The 19,162-nt window shown below is 41.8% G+C and overlaps 1 long non-coding RNA gene across 1 annotated transcript; it reads left to right on the top strand.

The window, feature by feature from the left end:
- The first annotated feature begins 8,228 nt into the window (after positions 1 to 8,228).
- Positions 8,229 to 11,140, top strand: LOC135112994 (uncharacterized). The gene is made up of 2 exons (XR_010274647.1): positions 8,229 to 8,722; positions 8,793 to 11,140. It is a non-coding gene; the product is annotated as an uncharacterized LOC135112994 (long non-coding RNA).
- Positions 11,141 to 19,162: the final 8,022 nt, after the last annotated feature.

Genomic DNA, 19,162 nt, shown 5'->3' with positions numbered 1-19,162 from the left:
TTATCCTTCAATTTTTGACTACCGCTTTGGACCCTTTTCTGGGACTGGCATCTCAGTGGGCTTTTTTTTTTTATTGGATTTTGTTGCCCTTGTCCTGTGCCCTTCCTACATAAAAAAAGAAAAAAAAAATTGTCGCAAAAAAAAAAGAGAGGCTGAAGACAGTCAGTTAGAAGAGTTGATAAGACGAATTGTTTTTGATTTCACCCTGTTCAAGAAATTAATACGAAAGGAACCAGCTCATACATGTGAAGCGCACTGCATACCTGGGTGGATAAGGCCCCTCTACAGAGTTAGTAGATTGCAAGACGGCTCATAACGCCCAACTTGGCAGCTTTAGCGAGAGATAAGATGTGAGGTTTCAGTTTAGATTATGAGTAAAGAACAGAGCGAGGATGCTCAATGTAGAAGAGGAAGACAGTTGCGTCTTTGAAGAAGAGGGAATAGTTATCTGAAAGGTTGTGTGGAGTTGATAGACCAACAAGCCTCGACACATTGTATAATTGTATAAGACACATTGTATAATTTCAGGAGATGAGGTACTTTTCCACATCGATTTGAAATGTTGTAACATTTTTTAACCTTTCATTAGGTCATTTAAAAAGACGCACCGAGAACTTTTTCAGTGACACAATGTAATTGTAATAAGTCGCATTGCCTCTGTCTCTAAGTATGTTTCAATGATTCTTGGTTTCATAACTGTAGAAACGTTTAGTACTCAATCACTTTTTAATGTTCACTGGCCAGTCTGTCTCCAGCTCTTCTCTCCTGTGCACAGTCTACTTTTAACCTGAATAAAGCCTCAATGACAAGACTCCTGTCGTCTATCTTATTGACTTATTTTCCTTGACAATTTTTTTTTATTCCACGTCTATTTTGGGTTGTCGTTTTTTTTACAGTCTTCACCATACATCTGTTCCTCCTACAGTCCATCCTTCTCTCTCTCTCTCTCTCTCTCTCTCTCTCTCTCTCTCTCTCTCTCTCTCTCTCTCTCTCTCTCTCTCTCTCTCTCTCTAATCTTCTTTTAAAGCTTCTTAAAAAGGGGGGGATGTAGAATCTGGATCTAAAACATTTTTTTGTCTTTTATCTTTTTCTGCATTTTTTTTCGCTTCGTTTGATATATGCAACGTTTTGATAATTTTTTTCCCTTATATAATGAGATCTTCCGTCATGAAATTCCACTGGTTCACCAGCCGCGAGTCATGTATGACAAGTTTTTATCCCCTTTTTTTCAGTATTTTCTGATGTACCCGTTTTTCTTGAGTGTCCTTTGAAAATTTATGGTTCTCTCTCTGCGTATAACATTAGAGAACAAGAAATTTTTAGATCTAACTATATTTTTTGGATTTATATACGAAAAATAAAAACATATAATTATTTTTTTCGTAAATCCAACAAATAATCAATGTATCTGCGTCAGATATCTTTTACTTTAATATTATATTTATTTTAAACAGTGAAACACTTGTTTTTACTTAGAAATATGGCGAATTATAACAAAATTCTTCTCACCCTTCTCCCCCTCACCCTCATTAAGCATGAAATCCTGAATCGCTTTAGGCCTATGCACAAAACCAATCAATGTGACTAAATGAAACTATGTCTGCTTTTTCAACATGTTCTGATGTATATATCATGTGAGTTTCAAGTTCCCAGCTGCAGTAGGTAAATTATAGCAACCCCTTAAAGTTTATGGCTCGATACTTCAAAATGGCGGATTTTAGCATATAAAAATTGTCTCCTCCATTGTTATTCGTGTTACACATGTATGGGCTGTTGCAGCTCATGACACTATGAGAGGTAAACAAAATCTGCTGTCGAAATTTTTGTTTGGAGTTGATTTTGATTTTTGACAAATATGTAAATGTCAAAACTTTTATAAACTTTTTCATCGAACAATTTTTTTTTTATTATTGTACAAGAAAAAACGATAGCAGACATTGTTCTCTTATCCTTTCTGATTAAAATGTTTCTGAATGAAAGAAATTGGTCAATAACTAAGGGAGGAGATACGAGTTCAACATAGACAATTTAACGTGGGATTGGCGATTCTAGAACCTTTAATTAATGAATCAACGCTAACAACGTGATTACCGAGTCCATTCCATTCATCTTCCACTATTTTGTTTCCAATCACTTTTTTCAAGACTGAACCCATTACTTCTTGTTCTATCCTGATTACTGATCCTGAGAATTTTGCTTACGTCACCCTTGTTACATCCACTATACAAGTTTTCTTCCACCTTTTCTACTAGGTTCATGGGCATTTATTACTTTTCTTGGGACAGCGGCAATTCTTATTTCTCTCATCAGATAGATCCTTTTATTCTGAGTATTTATAGCCTCATACATATGGAAATTTATTATAACGAAGCTACCCACAAAAAATAAATAGGGAGCTGCATTACTGTTGCTGCGGCTTAATTTTATATATATATATATATATATATATATATATATATATATATATATATATATATATATATATATATATATATATATATATATTTTTTTTTTTTTTTTTATGTAGGAAGGACACTGGCCAAGGGCAACAAAAATCCAATTAAATAAAATGCCCACTGACATGCCAGTCCCATAAAAGGGTCAAAGCAGTAGTCAAAAATTGATGAATAAGTGTCTTAAACCTCGCTCTTGAAGGAATTCAAGTCATAGGAAGGTGGAAATACAGAAGCAGGCAAGGAGTTCCAGAGTTTACCAGAGAAAGGGATAAATGATTGAGAAGACTGGTTAACTCTTGCGTTAGAGAGGTGGACAGAATAGGGGTGAGAGAAAGAAGAAAGTCTTGTGCAGCCAGGCCGCGGGAGGAGGGGAGACATTTATCGGTTTAGTTAGGTTTAGTCAGGTTAGGTTAGGTTTAGTTAGAGTAGGATGTTAGCAGCAAGAGGAAGATCAAGAACATGGCGGCCATCATAACAACAAGAACAGTAGCAATAGTAGGTAACTCCCTATTTATTTTTGGTAGTAAGAGGCGGTATTTGGCTCTATTTCAGCCTCCCCCACCCGAAAATCCCGCTTTCTTATCAGTTCCCCAAGATCACAGGCGGTAGAATCAGAAAACGATAGGAAATAGAGCTGTTCCTGTCCTCGGGAAAGGTGGGGAGGAAAAAAGTGTAATATGATAATATTATGCATAAATCTGTAATATTTTAATCTCAATTAAAATTAATTTCTTACATGGTTCTTTCTAAAACAACTTTTCGTACTGAACACTGTTATACACACTGGCCATGGCACGTGCCCCTCCATGCACCCCACTATTGCAAAGTACCCTTTGAAAAAATACAGCCACCCAGTTGACTAACACTGGCGTAGAGATTCACCTGCACGGTAACCTTTGGCTGGAATGACTGCTGAAGGTCTAGGAGGTTTTTACTGGTGCATGCTTCCCCCTCATAGTACTCGTAGTGACTCAACCAGCGCAGAATAGTGAAATCATTCAGGCCAGCACCAAAATGAAAGTTCGTTGTCATTTATAATCCTTCGTAAGTCCTTCTCCTCTTCCTTCTTTTCACTGACGGTATTTCATCAACATTTCTCCACTCTTCACGCCACTCCTCTCCTTAGTTTCTTTGCCTTATTTCCTTCTAACCTTTTCTTTTTTTCTTTTTCCCTCTTTACCTTCATCTTCGTGATTTCCTTATTATTTTTTCCTTACTTTTCTTTATATTTTTAATCGTTTTCGTTCTTGTTCACCTCTCCTTCCCAGTAATCCTCCTCCTTTCATTCTATAATCAATTCTCCTCCTACTACATCTCCCACCCCCCCCACCACCACCTCCTCCTCCTCCTCCTTCTTTAGTAGAATCAGCAAGACTTGCACGCCTCTTTCAGGATGCGGTAACAGACTACACATCAAGAAGCGCGAGTCGACAGGAACATGCAAAGACAACGCAGTAATTAATGATGAAAGTGTCCCATCTGTTCGCGAGTCTCAAGTTTTGTTGTGTCAATGCGCGCAGTTTGAGAAATAGACTTCAGGATTTAGAAGAGATCGTTTATATGGAGGAACACGATGTCATAGGTGTGACGGAATCCTGCATTAATACATCAAGAAGAGATTTTTTTTTTTTTTTTTTTAGCTGAATTTGCACTTCCAGGACACACTGCAGTGTAGACAGTGCAGAGAAGGAGGCGGGGTGCTCCTCCACGTTAAGTCAAGTCTCCACCCCATCAAAAAATTCACAGCCAAAATGGATGCCATAAATGCCTCCTACATTCAACTCAACTTAAAAACGCATAAATGTGTAATTGGCATTATTTACCGACCGCCAAGACAGACTCAAACTACTGATAACAAATTTATGAGCAAATAGCAGAAAATTGTAACCAAAATGAGTCAATTATTGTATGAGACTTTAACTTACCAGTGCACAGATAGAGCGATCCTTTAAATTCACATTCGTGTTACGACTTGTAGAGTAACCGACAGGAAAGTAGTTGACACCAACTTGTGGCGCATCGGACAAGAGATGGAAATGTCTCAGACTTTGTACTGACGACGAATGAAAACATTGTTAGTAACGCAGAAGTTTCAGTTTCAGGCACCGCGCACATCGCACACTCGCCCAATATTCAGATCACTCCAGCTCAACACTCTGCGGGAGCCCGGTGGTTGTGCTGGATACCGCTGGATAGTGGTATGTATCCATTCTCACTGAGACAAAACAAAGTTGGTGAAAACTCTAGAAAACTGACGGTCAATTTGTAAAAAGTTTTACATTGTATTTTGCGCATGCGCAGTAGTGTTGCAAATTTGACATGCTTTTTCGTTATAACTTGTGTCACTCTTATTACCAACAAAATGTGAGCTTGACCAGTTAATTAGTTAAAAAGTTTGAATTTTGGCTTTGCGCATGCGGCATGCGCAGCGCTACTAAAAAAGATCTCATAAAGAATTTCATTGAAATTATAACAACATGACACGTCTTTAGTTTCATTAAAATTGATTAAATAGCTTTCTGAGAACTCCCACATTCGACACCCTTCTACTGTTTGCAAGTTGCCCATTGACTTCACCCAACAGAAGAGATGAAAGCTCTATCATATAAAATTGATAGAGTTGTGTCATCATATGGTGCTAATTTCGTTATGGTCGGCCGCGTAGTTCCGGAGGTATCAGCGTTTGAAGAGCGTTACGGTCGTTATGATCGGCCGCGTAGTTCCGGAGGTATCAGCGTTTGAAGAGCGTTACGGTTGTTATGGTCGGCTGCGTAGCTTCCGGAGGTATCAGCGTTTGAAGAGCGTTACGGTCGTTATGGTCGGCCGCGTAGTTCCGGAGGTATCAGCGTTTGAAGAGCGTTACGGTCGTTATGGTCGGCTGCGTAGCTTCCGGAGGTATCAGCGTTTGAAGAGCGTTACGGTCGTTATGGTCGGCTGCGTAGCTTCCGGAGGTATCAGCGTTTGAAGAGCGTTACGGTTGTTATGGTCGGCTGCGTAGCTTCCGGAGGTATCAGCGTTTGAAGAGCGTTACGGTCGGGTAAGTGATTTCAAACAAATGAAGTCAAACATTTTTTTCTTCAATTGCGTCATAGATATCTGGAATTGTGTTCCATCAAGCGTCGTTAACTCAGGTACTGTTCACTCATTTAAAACCTGTCTTGGCGAGTATGTAGACACTAATTCCCGGTTGTCATTGTTCATGTCTGAATAACGAACACGTTCACTCCGAACTATGTCATCTGATGGGCGTATAATTCACCAAGGAAGAGAAGCAATTACTGTGTAACAAAGATAATGAATCAGAATAAAGAGACCTTAGTGATGGCATGTTCCTCGGCGACTTTCTGCTGACCACGTCACAGGAATGGTAAAAGGAATCGAGTTCTCGCAGAGCAACTCGCCCATCACTATAGTCTAGTTAAAATGTGCCCCAGAAAATCAAATTTTAAGGAAGAGGAAGCGCCTCCTCAGATGACACAAATAACAGGACTGCCTGTAGATTGTATGCGGCAGAAGTAGTCATCATCTCTTTCTTAGTTTCCTCTCAAATTCCATGTTGTTTTTTTCTATACATGGTACCACTTCCTTTTTCCGGCCAGCCTTGGCTGGAGGGATCGGTGGTGGGTGGGGGAGGAGCCTTCTGTGCTGTCCTGTCTCTCCCACTAATAGAGTAGAATAATTACCCAAACAAACTTGCAAGGACCGTGGCCTGTTGCTGTTTGGTCTTCTTTTGTATTCCTTTGGTCTCTGTGCTATCCTGTTTTCTCTCCCACTAGTTAGCGTAGAATAGTTAACCAAAACACCCCAGTAAAGACCTCAGGGTCTGTTGCTGTTTGGACTTTCTGTGTATTCTTCTCTTGCTTTTCCTGCAAATTTCGATCCTCCTCCTCCTCCTCCTCCTTCTACCACAGGGTGAACAATTACCTTTGAGAGGCTTTGAAAAGTCAAGGACCCAATCAGTTAGTGACTATCATCGGGATTTGAGGTACCAGGGGTCACTGTTGCAGAGGGTAACTATGCAGCGTGCGGCGCTCCATTTTGAGAAGTGCACTCTTATTGGTAGCATGGTAGCCGGAGCCTGATTGACTGAGGCCTCTCTTGAAAGCGCCAGGCACAGTGTAGAGAACACAGTAAGAACACAGCCACCTGTGTTCATGAATAAGCCAGGAGTACGTTGCAGGGTACTGTCTATAGAAATGCCGTATGTTGTGTTGTGATGAGTCATTGGTTAACTCGTTTTCCATCCTCACAAAGGGAGCGTTCTGGTTATTTATATTTATGTGGAGTGGAAAAAAAAAAAAAAAGGTCTAGAGCAGTGTGTCCAGCAGCGGGCCCGCGGGCCACTTGATTTAGTGTGGCCCGCGTGCACTCATCGATTAATTTTATGATAAGAAAAAAAGATACTTAAATGATATTCAACTATGGTGAAGTGTGTGGAATAATAACGATTAGCTTGTTATGACATCGCTGCTGGAATAACATAATGCCTGCAGAGCGACAGTCCTTCCCCATAGTTATGAAGTAGGGACGTAGGGATATGGTACACGTCATGAACACGGCCACTTCTTTGTGCCTTGTTAGTATTTTTGCATTCACTCCTGAACCCACCAATCTCAGTAAGTGTACACTGGATTGGGGTCAGGTCTTAGATGAGACGTCGGGAGCTGTAAGGCCTTAGGCCTAGTTGCCTAGCATATGCCGTTACAAGTAACTCTCTTCCACTGTCGGTATTCTCACATTGAAATTAAATTCGTGGAATTCGTTTCCGTTTTTTGGCCCAGGCGAAGGACAGACGAAGCACGTGGCACTTGTATACACAGATCGCCGCTCCAGTAGTCCACTACAGCCCAGTGCTCAGTACACATCGTGTAATATTTGGTAAATTTGGAAGTGGAATAATAAAAACTTTGGGTTTTACTGCATATTTTTGACATATTTGCATATTTGTTGTGCATTTGTCCCTTTTTTTTCTGCTTCATTAATTTGGCAACCCTGAATGCATTCACTCTCACTTAGGCCTTCATGTGAGGCACATCGCATCTCTAAAGTCCATGTGCGCGGCACTTCGTACAAAGCACTATGCAGGATGTGCTTTATTAAAATGAATTTTTCGATGTTTATTCATCAGTTTAGTTTGTCATCCATAATCAGTATTATCATTATTAGTAACATTTATAATTCCAGTGTGCACCTTTACCTAGTGAACATAAAGGAAGAAAAACACGTAAGTAGAAAGTATCCTACACAACACAAATAAGTAAATCTACATAAATATTAACTTGGTGAAAATCAAGTAGTATGATAGTAAATCAATTCTGCAAAACAAATAGATTCATTACAGTAGAAAACAGAAGTAAATGCCAATAACACCGTGCAGTGCATCAAGAATAAACAACAAGGTGGTCTCCAGCGTTACAAATACTGAACTAGCAAAACTTGCAACTTACAACATACGACGGGGGTATAAGCGGACACAAACCACCTACGCATCAGTGGTGGTGGTAATGATGATGATCACGGTAATAATAATAGTAATAATAATAATAATAATAATAATAATAATAAAAATAATAATAATAATAAAAATAGTAATAATAATAATAATAATAATAATAATTTAAAAATAGTAATAATAATAATAATAATAATAATAATAATAATGATAATAACAACAACAACAACAACAACAACAACCGTACCACTTCACTACGTATCGCCTCACGCGGGGAGCAGGGTGGGGGGGATTATAATTCTTTAATACATATTGGCGTGAACATAAGATGGGGAAATAGACCAACTTTAAAAAAAAGAAAAAGGGCCCCCGTGGCCCAGTGGGTAGAGTGATGCTCTTGGAGTTTGGCGTGAGGGAAGTGAGGGGCGCGTAGGTTCGAACCCCCCCTCGGAACTCACAAAAACCTTCAAAGAGCATCCCTCCATCACCATGTGTGCTTCAAACACACAAGCACGGTGGTGGAGCTGCCCACGGGGAGGAGGGGAGGTGAGTGTGCAGCACCTCCCTACCCTCCCCAGGGGAGGAAGGCACCGCCTTACCTCCCCCGGGAGAGCAAGGGAGGTGTGTGCACAGCGCTTCCCTTCTCTCCCCACCTAACCCTGGCAAGTCTACGGACTACCAGGCAAAAAAAAAAATAAAAAAATAAAAATAAAGGTGAGTGCATAGCACTTCCCTTCTCTCCAGCTAAAATAAAAATAAAGGTGAGTGCATAGCACTTCCCTTCTCTCCAGCTAAAATAAAAATAAAAATAAAGGTGAGTGCATACATAGCACTTCTGCATAGCACTTCCCTTCTCTCCAGCTAAAAGAAAAATAAAAATAAAGATGAGTGCATAGCACTTCTCTTCTCTCCAGCTAAAAGAAAAATAAAAATTAAAGGTGAGCGCATAGCACTTCCCTTCTCTCCCCCACCTTCCAGGCAAAAAGAAAAAAATAAATAAATAAATAAGAAATAAAGGAGAGTGCAAAGAATTAAAAAAATAAAGGTGAGTGCATAGCACTTCCCTTCTCTCCACCTACCCGGCAAAAAAAAATAAATAAATAAAAATAAAGGTGAGTGCATAGCACTTCCCTACCTTCCCTACCTGACACTGGAAAGTCTACGGAATACCAGGCAAAAAAAAAAAAAAAGGAAGGGAGGTGAGTGCACAGCACCTCCCTTCCACTCCCCGGGGGAGAGCAAGAGAAGTGAGTGAGTGCACAGCACTTCCCTTCTCTCCCCACCTAAGCCTGGCTAGTTGACGCACTAACAGGAAAAAAAAAAAAAGGAAGGGAGGTGAGTGCACAGCACCTCCCTTCCACCCCCCGGGGGAGAGCAAGAGAAGTGAGTGCACAGCACTTCCCTTCTCTCCCCACCTAAGCCTGGCTAGTCGACGCACTACCAGGCAAAAAAGAAAAAAAAAAAAAAGGAAGGGAGGCGAGTGCACAGCACCTCCCTTCCACACCCCGGGGAGAAGAAGTGAGTGCACAGTACTTCCCTTCTCTCCCCACCTAAGCCTGACTAGTCGACGCACTACCAGGCAAAAAAAAAAAAAAAAAAAAAAGGAAGGGAGGTGAGCGCACAGCACCTCCCTTCCATCCCCCGGTGAGAGCAAGGGAGGTGAGTGCACAGCACTTCCCTTCTCTCCCCACCTAAGCCTGACTAGTCGACGCACTACCAGGCAAAAAAAAAAAAAAAAAAAAAGGAAGGGAGGTGAGCGCACAGCACCTCCCTTCCACCCCCCGGTGAGAGCAAGGGAGGTGAGTGTACAGCACTTCCCTTCTCTCCCCACCTAAGGCCTGGCTAGCCGACGCACTACCAGGCAAAAATGAAAAATAAAAAAGGAAGGGAGGTGAGTGCACAGCACCTCCCTTCCACCCCTGGGGAGAGCAAGAGAAGTGAGTGCACAGCACTTCCCTTCTCTCCCCACCTAAGCCTGGCTCGTCGACGCACTACCAGACAAAAATAAAAAAAAAAAAAAAAAAAGGAAGGGAGGTGAGTGCACAGCACCTCCCTTCCACCCCTGGGGAGACCAAGAGAAGTGAGTGCACAGCATTTCCCTTCTCTCCCCACCTAAGCCTGACTAGTCGACGCACTACCAGGCAAAAAAAAAAAAAAAAAAAAAAGGAAGGGAGGTGAGCGCAAACCACCTCCCTTCCACCCCCCGGTGAGAGCAAGGGAGGTGAGTGCACAGCACTTCCCTTCTCTCCCCACCTAAGGCCTGGCTAGCCGACGCACTACCAGGCAAAAATGAAAAATAAAAAAGGAAGGGAGGTGAGTACACAGCACCTCCCTTCCACCCCCCGGGGAGAGTAAGAGAAGTGAGTGCACAGCACTTCCCTTCTCTCCCCACCTAAGCCTGGCTAGTCGACGCACTACGAGGCAAAAAAAAAAAAAAAAAAAAAAAAGAAGAGAGGTGAGTGCACAGCACCTCCCTTCCACCCCCCGGGGAGAGTAAGAGAAGTGAGTGCACAGCACTTCCCTTCTCTCCCCACCTAAGGCCTGGCTAGCCGACGCACTACGAGGAAAAAATGAAAAATAAAAAAGGAAGGGAGGTGAGTGCACAGCACCTCCCTTCCACCCCCCGGGTAGAGCAAGAGAAGTGAGTGCACAGCACTTCCCTTCTCTCCCCACCTAAGCCTGGCTAGTCGACGCACTACGAGGCAAAAAAAAAAAAAAAAAAAAAAAAAGCAAGGGAGGTGAGTGTACAGCACCTCCCTTCCACCCCTGGGGAGAGCAAGAGAAGTGAGTGCACAGCACTTCCCTTCTCTCCCCACCTAAGCCTGGCTAGTCGACGCACTACGAGGCAAAAAAAAAAAAAAAAAAAAAGGGAAGTGAGTGCACAGCACCTCCCTTCCACCCTTGGGGAGAGCAAGAGAAGTGAGTGCACAGCACTTCCCTTCTTTCCCCACCTAAGCCTGGCTAGTCAACGCACTACGAGGCAAAAAAAAAAAAAAAGGAAGGGAGGTGAGTGCACAGCACCTCCCTTCCACTCCCGGGGAGAGCAAGAGAAGTGAGTGCACAGCACTTCCCTTCCAATCCCGGGGAGAGCAAGAAAAAAAAAAAAAGAAGAGAGGTGAGTGTACGGCATCTCCCTCCAACAAGAGAAGTGAGTGCACAACACTTCCCTTCTCTCCCCACCTAAGCCTGGCTAGTCGACGCACTACCAGGCAAAAGAAAAAAAAAAAATAAAGGAAGGGAGGTGAGTGCACAGCACCTCCCTTCCACCCCCCGGTGAGAGCAAGAGAAGTGAGTGCACAGCACTTCCCTTCTTTCCCCACCTAAGCCTGACTAGTCAACGCACTACGAGCCAAAAAAAAAAAAAAAGGGAAGGGAGGTGAGTGCACAGCACCTCCCTTCCACCCCCAGTGAGAGCAAGAGAAGTGAGTGCACAGCACTTCCCTTCTCTCCCCACCTAAGGCCTGGCTAGCCGACGCACTACCAGGCAAAAATGAAAAAAAAAAGGAAGGGAGGTGAGTGCACAGCACCTCCCTTCCACCCCCCGGGTAGAGCAAGAGAAGTGAGTGCACAGCACTTCCCTTCTCTCCCCACCTAAGCCTGGCTAGTCGACGCACTACAAGGCAAAAAAAAAAAAAAAAAAAAAAAAAAAAAAAGGAAGGGAGGCCACTCCCGGGGAGAGCAAGAGAAGTGAGTGCACAGCACTTCCCTTCCAATCCCGGGGAGAGCAAGAAAAAAAAAAAAAGAGAGGTGAGTGTACGGCATCTCCCTTCAACCTCGCTCCCCGCCCACCCTGAGAGAGCAAGAGAAGTGAGTGCACAGCACTTCCCTTCTCTCCCCACCTAAGCCTGGCTAGTCGACGCACTACGAGGCAAAAAAAAAATAAATAAATAAATATATAAATAAATAAATAAAAAATAAATAAAAAATAAGAGCGGTGAGTGTACAGCACCTCTCTTCCACCCCCGGGGAGAGCAAGAAAAGTGAGTCCACAGCACTTCCCTTCCACCCCCCCAAAGCCTGGCTAGTCGACGCACTACCAGGCAAAAAAAAAAAAAAAAAAAGGAAGGGAGTTGAGTGCACAGCACTCCACCTAAATCTGGCAAGTCTACGGACTACAAGGTAAAAAAAATATATATATATGAGAAAAAAAAAAAAAAGAGGAGGGGAGGTGATTTATTAGACCACCAGCCTTACTGATCTGATCCGGTAACCTGACTGACTCTGGTAACGGACCACCAAACTAACTGATTCTGGGGAGCAGGCAACAGACTGACTGACTCTGGAGAGGAGGGGAGGTGTGTGTGCAGCATCTCCCCAACAAACAGTTTTTTTTTTTTCTGACCACCAGCCTGACTCATCCTGGCAGCCCCAAATAGCAGCTCCAACTGTACCGATTCTGATGTAAATGATTCTGGGGAGCAGGCAACAGACCCTGACTGACCCTGAGAAGCACGGGAGGTGAGTGTGCAGCACCTCCCTACCCTTCCCAGTCTCCTAGTTTGACTCTGCACCACCATGCCAACCAACCTCATTGATTCTGGGAGCAGGGCAGGTCAGTTTGCAGTCTCCTACTCTCCCCACTCTGACTCTGACTCTGGCTAACTCTGATTCTGACCACCAGCCTGACTGACCCTGGCAACTGATCCGGCAACTTGACTGACTGGCAACAGACCACCAAACTGACTAACTCCAACTGTACCGATCACCAACCTAACTGATTATGGGGAGCAGGAAACAGACTGACTGACTGACTCTGGGGAGCAGGGGAGGTGAGTGTGCAGTACCTCCTACTCTCCCCACTGATCCCTACCTACTCTTCTCAGTTTGACTGACCCTGGCAACTGATCCTGGCAAGGTAAGTGTGCAGCGCTTCCCTACCACCGACTTGACTGACTCTGGCAACAGACCACCAAACTGACTTACCAGTCTGCCCGACTCTGGCAACTCCAAAGACCACCACCATTATCATCAGAAGAACAAGAACAAGAAGCACCACCATCAGAGGAAGAAAAAAAAAAAACTGCATCGCTATAAGGATAAAGAAGAAAAAAAAGACCTACCACCACCGCTATCAGAGGAAGAAAAAAAAAGCATGAAAGGAAAGTAGGCTAACTCAGTTGAGAGTGTCTGTACGAGTCTGTACGAGGCGATGAGAAACTCGGAAAGGAAAGTGCCAGGCAAGGCTGCTGCACCGGCCTTTAGACATCCACACTTCCACTTCAACTCAACTGCGAAGCATCTGCACCTTCCCCAACAGACAAAGTAGACATAAATTCCATCTTTTTTTTTTTTTTTTTCAATGGTAAATCGTTGCTCTTCTTTTCATGAAATCGTCGGCTATCCTGCTATGCTTCTCCTAATCTTCCTTCTCCTGCATTTCTTGTCTTTGTTTTACTAATTTTTCTCATAATTTATTCATGTTAGTTCTTTTTTTCATCATTCCGAGAGTTTTAAATAAATTTATGTACACTTGAGCCTTGGACAACTAATTACAAAAGAATTACATAAATAGCTGACATTTTCTCTGGTCTTGAGACGCCACATCTCAAACACATGAGGCGCGAGTTGCGTGTGAGTGTACTGTGATATACTAATATAATACATGAATTTGTAACGCTTTAATCACTATTTATATCTTTTCATACTCAGCACTCTTATACACACGAGTCATCTCATGCACACTTCCATGTATCCCACAATTCTGGGTAACCAGGCTGACTACACTTCACTGCCCCATACCACTCAAAGACAAGTCCCCGCTTAACCTACGCCTCTGAAGGGAATGTAAATTCCAGTCTTCTTTTGTACTGATTCTAAAAGACTACACAGGGACCACAAATGCACAGCATACTCTATGTATATGTGTAACTTTAACAATAGTAACAACATCGTCACTGCCCTCGCACCCACAGGACTGGGATGAACCCTTGGGGAGAAAGGGTTCGTCCTAGTACCAGCGTAGGTAAAAAGACTTTATATCATTTCGCTATCGCCATCGACCACTTTGTTATCGTCGACAACCGCATCGCAATCGTGGAAACAGGAATCGCATTGTTATCGTGGAATCGTATGGTCATCGTGGAATCGCATTGTTTTCTTGGAATCGCATCGTTATCGTGGAATCGTATCGTTATCGTGGAATCGCATCGTTTTCTTGGAATCGCATCGTTATCGTGGAATCGTATCGTTATCGTGGAATCGCATCGTTATATTCGTCATGCGCATCGTAATCACCGTTATTTATTTATTTATTTATCTATTTACCTATTTATTTATGCATAACATCAAATTCGTTATCGTTAAATTAGTTGTCAAAAATTGATGAATAAGTGTCTTGAAACCTCTTGAAGGAATTCAAGTCATAAAAAGGTGGAAATACAGAAGCAGAAAGGGAGTTCCAGAGTTTACCAGAGAAAGGGATGAATGATTGAGAATACTGGTTAACTCTTGCATTAGAGAGGTGGACAGGATAAAGGTGAGAGAAAGAAGAAAGTCTTGTGCAGCGAAGCCGCGGGAGGAGGGAAGGCATACAGTTAGCAAGATCAGAAGAGCAGTTAGCATGGAAATAGCGGTAGAAGACAGCTAGAGATGCAACATTGCGGCGGTGAGAGAGAGGCTGAAGACAGTCAGAGGAGAGGAGTTGATGAGACGAAAAGCTTTTGTTTCACTTGTTGACACTTCTCTTCTCTTCATTCTCCTTTTGTCTTCATACATTCATCCTCAATCTTGTGATTCAGTTCATCATATTTATCTTTGTCTGTTTGATTACGTTTTCTTCTCTCCTCCATTAATCTATGAATTTCTTGCTTCAAACATTTGTTTGGTCCCTGAGTCTATCGCTATGTTCTGGATTGCTCTCCACCCTTGATTTGCGTCTTCTCAAGTCTCCTCTCCCATGCTGCCAAAAAGATTTTTAACTTCTCAAGAGGAGTGTAAGAACAATGGGTGCCGCGCCTCGCCTTCGTTAGCGGGAGTTTTCCACAAAGAAACGTTCGTCAAACCTTTCCTTGCCTCACCACTCGCCTCGGGGCCGCACCGTCGTCCTTGTTAACCTTGGCCTCAAACGTGTTTCCGGAGTGAGGCGTGGCGGATGAGTGACAGACTGACTTTGGATTCGGCGTACCCATGGGCGTGGGCGTGGGCTTCGGTTTTCGTGGCGGTGGCTTTCATAATCAAGTGAGTGTTGGGGAGAGGCGGGGCTGCGGTTGGCGGAGTTGGGTGGGATGGTGCGAGGCGAGACGGAGGGATGTGGGCTGGAGGAGGAGGGAGTGTGGCCGAGTGAGGCAGGATTGGGCTGGGTAGGGTCAGATTGAGGTGGATAGGACAGGGAGTGGCGAGACTGGGTGGACAGTGAAGGCCTGGAAAAGGCGAGTAGGGGCTGGACGGGGGGAAGAAAAATGGGGCACGACGGAGACGATTGGGGAAGGGGCGGATGAGGTAAATACAATGTAGAGTTAAGTTAATAAGTAATTGATCATTGTCTACTCACGCCTGCCACTCTTGTCCTAACCGAGAATATTTTTGAGGTATACGTACCGTAACATCATTAAGAAACGCTTATAAATTACTTCCCATAGGAAACAGGTGTAGATATGGGATAAGTTTACTGCAGAAGGACTGGACCAATAATACACTTAGGTTAGCCCTGTCGTGCTCTGTCATCTCAGCTCTACATCCCCGTTTTCTTTGGCAAGCATCCAACCTATGACTTCAATGGCACTCTACCAAACAATCCAACGACCATAAAAGTGGCCATCACACTTGTGCACTACTGATGTGTCAACATAACCGTGGACATACGAGTGCGCTTAGTTCCTTCCGCAAGGTGACACACTCGAGTAAGAATTTGTTGTGTGAATGTGTTTGTTGCACATAGTAATTGTAATAAACGGAGTAGTTACGAATGTCGAGCGAGGTACTAATTGTTATGGATCCATACAGCCTCAAACATGTAGGCCGATTGTCTAACTAGGTAGGATGTAACACTTTCATGATTATGTAAGTAGTATATACTCTATCATAATGTGTGTGTGTGTGTGTGTGTGTGTGTGTGTGTGTGTGTGTGTGTGTGTGTGTGTGTGTGTGTAAACTTCAATATGTTTTAACATCATAACAAATACATAGCTATATAATATTTATGAGTCATCCATTTGGTGATGGAAAGAAAAAAAAAATCACATAATGAAAGGCTAAATGAAAGCATGAGACGCACGCGCACGCGTGTACGTAGGATTTATACGTTGTTAATTTAGTAAATGGTTCGCATAGCTTGCTCACTTCATTGCGAAGCATCCCAAGTAAATGTTAACGACTGGGTACATAAAATACGTCAATACCTTGATAAATTTCGTCCCACAAAACAATACTACGAGTGCATAAAATAATCATCACCACTCGTCTTGGGGATCACGTACTGAACGCGCGAACAAAAGCATTACCCTGCTGATGAGAAGGGGAGCTCATAATATTCTGGTCTCTGGGTAAGAGTGAGACCTTTCTCACACATCACGCATTCTCTTGCTCAAGGAAGAACATTCTCGCTTATTAGGAGAAAAAAAAATAAAAAAAAAAAAAAATATATATATATATATATATATATATATATATATATATATATATATATATATATATATATATATATATATATATATATATATATATATATATATATATATAATAAATTAATAAATAGATAAAAAGTGCTAAACATGCAAATCTCAATTAAGCAAGTGACTGACAGGCAACGACGGTATCAGTGAACAAGCAGCAGCACATTGTTGGGTACGGGTGTGCGTCCACTCCAAATGTTGTGCCATGAACACAAATGTTTAATGGAGTTCGAGGGGTAAACAGAGCGAGATGTAGAGATGAAGGAATTTCAGTGGAAATACACAAAGAGGAGCAACAAAAAGGATAACTGACTAAAATGACTTTAACAAACTCAATACCTGACACTAAACACTCGAAAGCTGCTAAGTAGCTCATTACAACGAAATACGTACGTAACACCTGAACGGAGGGTACAGCGCAAATCACTTTAAAGATATTCTTAATTCAATTTCTTTACTGAATCTCTAAGCCACTGATAATAAAAGAACGCAAAGGAGGACCAAACATCAGCAGACATGTTGGGACCTCTGAAGCAGCTCGCGGTAAACTACACTACTTAAGCCAAAGTGAGAGGCGGTAAGCTGCACTATCTAACCAAAATAAGAGGCGTAATAAGAGAGTAACCAAAAGTTCCTGAAATTCTTCACGCAGACGAAGGCTCTCATTACCAAAAATAAGTAAAGGCTGGTTCAAGTAAGGTACATTAGGATAGGTTAGGTTAGGTTTACGTTCGGTTAAGGTTTAGTATATAATTAAATCCTTTTATCTAATAAGAGAGCCTGTATATTTCAATTTATTTTATCTTGTTCCATAGTTGACTTCTTTTTAAAAACTAACAGGATGTGGACTATCGAAAGTTTACATTTATTTATTTATTTTTTATTTTTTTCTTTCTTCGCCTCACCTTCTCACACACCTCTTGAAGCACATGTTACGTTGATGTTAAGGAATGACACTGGACAATACTCACGGTGTATGAGACTGCAAAGGACTTATAAGTTCCGCAGGTCCACGCTCCCCACACACTGCACATATACAGAGACTGATTTTCCTGTTCCCTTTTCTTCCACCGCGGACTCAGTGACTGACTTCTTGTTGTTTACTTCCTCCCTACACATTTCGTGTTTCATAACTATCTACTTGAGCTCTTTTATAGCTTCATGATAACTGTATGCAATAATGTTAAGTACACAGGTAATATTCTTGAGAAAGTTTTTTTTATTTATATATATATATATATATATATATTTTTTCCTCATCTAGATTTATGTAGAATTTCTCGCCCTGTACGCGCGAAATTCAAATCCAAATTTCGCTTACTTTTCTTTCTTCACACGAATCAACATGACTGTGGAATTGTTATGCAATATACCGTGCTGTAACGTGATATATCTGCCTATTATATACATATTATATACAAAGGAATACATATATATATATATATATATATATATATATATATATATATATATATATATATATTCTTTTTTTTATGCACAAATAAAATCTGCTAGCAATTGTTTTTAGCTGTCCTACGGTCACTGTTAGCTAGGCTACACCAGATTTTTTTTTTTTTTATGTTTCTCTACTCTCATTTTTCTCGTCCTCTGCCTTCATACCAAAGATATCTAATTTGGCAACTGTACCAAGTATTATCCATTAATTTAACTATTACTTTCAAAGTACTTACTTTCCTGGACATGAAAAGTTTTATAGATATAATAATTACTGTATCAGTTTAATCTTGCTATACATTATTCGCTTCTCTCGGTTTATTTCGAACTATACAATACCATTTAACTCGATATCACCATACATAAACCCAGGTTTCTCCTTCCACTCTCCCAAGGTTTATAGACTATAATTCTGTACCATCCTTGCACACTCCTGTACAGTATGAATGTATTTGTTATCTTTTACTTCTTGCAGGTTCTCTCAGTTCAGTTTCAACAGTTTCCTTCCTTAACCAAGATGACATTCTTTTCCATTATAAGCTAGGTAGTATGATAGGAAAATTGTTTCACTTGAAAATATCACAGCCTATTATCTTTAGACGTATACCAACAGTTAATTATATTCTATTGTGCCGGTTAGTGGTACGGAATGAGACTTTTATAAGAACATAAGAACATAAGAAATAAGGGAAGCTGCAAGAAGCGACCAAGCTTACACGTGGCAGTCCCTGTATGAAATATACCTACCTATTTCCATCTATTATCCCCATCCATAAACCGGTCTAATCTTCTCTTAAAGCTCTCTAATGTCCCAGCACTAACAACATGCTTACTGAGTCCGTTCCACTCATCTACCACTCTATTTGAGAACCAATTTTTTTCCTATCTCCTTCCTAAATCTAAATTTTTCAAGCTTGAACCCGTTATTTTTTGTTCTACCCTGGTTGCTGATCCTAAGAATTTTGCTTACATCCCCCTTGTTATAACCCTTATACCACTTAAAGACTTCTACCAGGTCCCCTCTTAACCTACGTCTCTCTAAAGAATGTATATTTAACAACTTCAATCTCGCCTCGTAAGGAATACTCCTCATCCCATGTATCCTTTTAGTCATTCTCCTCTGTACTGATTCTAATAGACCTTTATATTTCCTGTAATGTGGGGACCAGAACTGCACAGCGTAGTCTAGA

The sequence above is a fragment of the Scylla paramamosain genome, chromosome 2 (genome assembly GCF_035594125.1).
Source record: "Scylla paramamosain isolate STU-SP2022 chromosome 2, ASM3559412v1, whole genome shotgun sequence".
Taxonomy (NCBI): Eukaryota; Metazoa; Arthropoda; class Malacostraca; order Decapoda; family Portunidae; genus Scylla; species Scylla paramamosain.
Note: the sequence above shows the minus strand (reverse complement) of the source record. Positions and strands in the feature narration are given on the sequence as shown.